This window comes from Schistocerca gregaria, chromosome 6 (genome assembly GCF_023897955.1).
Source record: "Schistocerca gregaria isolate iqSchGreg1 chromosome 6, iqSchGreg1.2, whole genome shotgun sequence".
Taxonomy (NCBI): Eukaryota; Metazoa; Arthropoda; class Insecta; order Orthoptera; family Acrididae; genus Schistocerca; species Schistocerca gregaria.
This window is the reverse complement of record NC_064925.1, coordinates 138196244-138200338: the sequence shown is the minus strand read 5'-3', so window position 1 is coordinate 138200338 and position 4095 is coordinate 138196244.

Below are 4095 nucleotides of genomic sequence, written 5' to 3'. Positions count from 1 at the left end.
CTGCAGAAACACACATATGTGTTAACAGCGCTGGAAATCGTAAGTAACACATTACGGAACTTGTGCTACGAAAGTTGCTTCTAACCTAAAAAGCTAGAGAAAAACACGACAAAATGTAATATATGAGTATATTACATCTCTCACATAATACTTTATTGTATGTATAAAAAGAAACACTTGATTCTCGAGTTTCTCCCGGCGTATTTGATAATCAAAATATCCACGGGTGTACTGCCGGTCTATAGTGACCAACGGGCACAATATTTCGGCGATCAAACATGTTGCCATCATCGGGTGAACTGACGGACTGAGCTCCTGTGAACGCGCCGGCACAGAGAGCAATAACGAGTGAAGTGTTCGAGATAGCCGATGTCAGCTGGAAGTGATCAAATTAATTTACCCATAGTCAAGTGCACCCGCAGAATTTTCTACCTTGTGGCCGTTAGTGTTCTGGTTACTTGCCCTGACTGCTTACATAGTTTTCAGGCAGTGTCATTTCCTCACCTGTTGTTGCTGCCTAACATGGTTGTAGTTTTGGTAGCTCAGTTCACATACTCGTTTGTTTTGGGATAGTGATACTTATTATTTTTTTGGGGCTTTGAATTGTCGTGTACTCCATCGTGGCAAGCAAGCAGTGAGTCGGTCGGTCCGTGGCTGTCCCTTGGTTGGATCGCACAAATTAAATGTAGTTCGATTCACCACCTATGTCACCTAAGTGAACGAGGGCAGACTGTTCCACTGGAGACTCCTGAGTGCCGTTCTCTTACTTATCCTTTTGGCAGTGTCAATGTTTTGTAATTTAACTGTATTTTATATTTTTAACTTGGCAAGTTTAGTTGTGGGCCTTCAGCCCTGGAAACATGTTATCAGAGTTTCCTTCAAGTCCAAACATTATCGCCTGCTGCTCTTGAAAGGTTATTGTAATTTCCTCTGAAAGATTTTACAAGTTATTTCGGGCCTTCCGCCGTTAGTGTTGCAAAAAGGAAATTTTTAAACTTACGGTATTGTTTTACCAGTTGTTGCAATATATGTTTCTTTAATTTGCAGAATTTAACTTTGCGGTCTTAAGCCATCTTATTGCGTTTGTTTATCTCTTTCTGTGCACCTTGTGGGCCATCCGCCCTGTTAGCATGTTAAAATATAGTGGCCTTCAGCCTTCAGTAATCATCATAGTATATTTGGAATTGAAGATTTCATCCGGCGGCCTTTAGCCACTCCACATTCTGACCTCATATATGTTTACGATTATCTTATTCGTAAATTTAACTGTGTGTCATGTCTTTTCAAACTGAACTTATTCTAAAGCATCTGATTGGAGGCCTTCAGCCGTGAAGCAAATTTAATTCTTTCAGAAGAGTATTTGTGAACTAAATGATAATAAATTACAATTTTGAAATGAATTCGACCGCAACTCCCTTGGCCCTTTCCACAATCCTAATTACCTGTTAGCCCTGCGTGGTTTAGCGGGAGTTTCTTCAGGGGTGTACGTGATCTGCAGCCGGTGTACTACATTTCTTGGCTGTCACGGAGCCGCCGCCAACTTGTGTTCGTCCCGCAGTCCAGGTGTCAAGGAGCTGTTCCCCTGGAAGAGGACGGATTCGCACCCTCCCATCGACACGACGAAGAAGATACCATACCGTGCTGTGCTCTGCCACTGCGACAACGTCCAGCGCCGATGGTCACGTGTCCATTTCAGTCGCAGTTGCCGATGTCGTGGTGCTAACATTGGCTCATGCGTAGGTCATCGGCTGCGCAGGCATATCGTTACAAGTGTTCGGTGCATTGTGTGTTCAGGCACACTTGTACTCTGCCAAGCATTAAAGTCTGATGTACCGGCTGATCAAAAAGTCAGTATAAATTTGAAAACTGAATAAATCACGGGATAATTGACACACGTGCTTGGAATGACATGGGGTTTTATTAGAATCAAAAAATACAAAAGTTCAAAAAACATCCGACAGATGGTGCTTCATCTGATCAGAATAGCAATAAATATCATAGCAAAGTATGACAAAGCAAAGATGATGTTCTGTACAGGAAACGCTTAATATCTCCACCATCATTCCTCAACAATAGCTGTAGTCGAGGAATAATGTTGTGAACAGCACTGTAAAGCATGTCCGGAGTTGTGGGGATGCATTGGCGTCGGATGTTGTCTTTCAGCATCCCTAGAGATGTCGGTCGATCACGATACACATGCGACTTCAGGTAACCCCAAAGCCAATAATCGCACGGACTGAGGTCTGGGGACCTGGGAGGCCAAGCATGACGAAAGTGGCGGCTGAGCACACGATCATCACCAAAAGACGCGCGCTAGAGATCTTTCACGCGTCTAGCAGTATCGGGTGGAGCGCCATTCTGCATAAACATCGTACGTTCCAGCAGGTGTTTATCAGCCAGGCTGGGGATGATGCGATTCTGTAACATATCGGCGTACCTCTCACCCGTCGCGGTAGCAGTTACAAAACCAGAATCACGCATTTCCTCGAAGAAAAGGGGCCCGATAACGGTAGATGTGGTAAATCCAACCCATACCGTGACTTTGACGTCGTGCAATGGAGTTTACACGACAGTTCTAGGATTTTCGGTAGCCCAAATTCTGCAGTTGTGAGCGTTCACAGACCCTCGTAGCGTGAAATGAGCTTCGTCGGTCCACAACACGTTACTCAACCACTCGTCATCTTCCGTCATCTTACGAAAATCCCTCACCGCAAATGCCCTCCGCTTCACTAAATCGCCAGGTAACAGTTCATGGTGCGGATGGATTTTGTACGGATAGCATCGGAGGGTATGCCACAGTGCCAAACAAACAGTAGTGTATGGAATGTCGGTGCGATGTGTGACTGCACGAGCGCTGACTTCCCCGTGCATAGACGAACCCGCTACAGTCTCCATTTCTTCCTGAACTGCCTCAGCAGCATTACGCCTTGTGCTCGGTCGGCCACTACGGGGCCTATCGCCTAAACAACCCGTGGCTTCGAACTTCGAAATCATTCTCGCCACAGCTGCATTTGTCAACGGACCTTTACCCGTTCGAATCCCCTTCTTATGGCGATAGGATCGTAACGCTGAACTAGCACATTCCCCATTCTGATAATACAGCTTCACTAGAAGCCCCTTTTCAAGTAACGTCAACATGCTGCGACTGCTGGCGCATCTGATTCTATCTCTCATTACAGCTCCTTTTATACACGATTGTCATCCGCAGTCACTGACGTCTGCTGTCCAGCGCCATCTGTCGGACATTTTGTGAACTTTTTTTTGTATTAATAAAACCCCATGTCATTCCAAGCATGTGTGTCAATTTTGATCTCTCTAGCTACGTTATTCCGTGTCCGACATCTGTTATGAGGGATGATCATCCAACCCCACGACGTCTGGACGTTGTTTCACCTTGATTTTGCCACGTGTTCTATATACTCCCTACAGCACTGCTCGAACACACGACAAGTCGGCAGTTTCCGAAATGCTCGTGCTTAGTCTCTAGGCCATCACAATCTGCCTTCGGTCAGACTCAAGATACATCGCGCGCCTTCCCCATTCTACACACGGGCAGCATGCTCGCTGATACTAAATGCAACGTGCGAGTGTCTGACTAGGAGTCATTCCTTGAAAGACGACGCTGCTATCGCGTGGACGGGCTTACGTCAATAGCAGGTCGGTGGTCATAATGTTCTGGCTGATCAGAGTATGTGGGGCGTCGAATACCATAAACATCTTTGGCCTTTCGTGACCTTGCACTCCTTCCCAGTAACTACTTACGATTTATGAGGATAGTGTCCAAGGCACGTTTGTCAGCCCTTATCGCAGTACTGTGCAGGTAAAAACTTAACGTTTCGAAAAAGCTGTCTGAAACTATACTTCATACAAGGCATTCGTTATCAGACTTACCTGCGTGTCCACGCTACTCGCTTATGATAACGTCAAAGAATTTCACTTCCTTTTCCTCGTTGGACAATTATTAACTATCATTTAAACGGGCTACTGATTATTAGAAGCAGGCTGTAAGAAACTTGATGGAAATGCAGGTTGTAGTTGTTATCGCTACAGCTGATTTTTTTTCCACTTAAATTTGCGTCCCGAAACAGTGGGCGC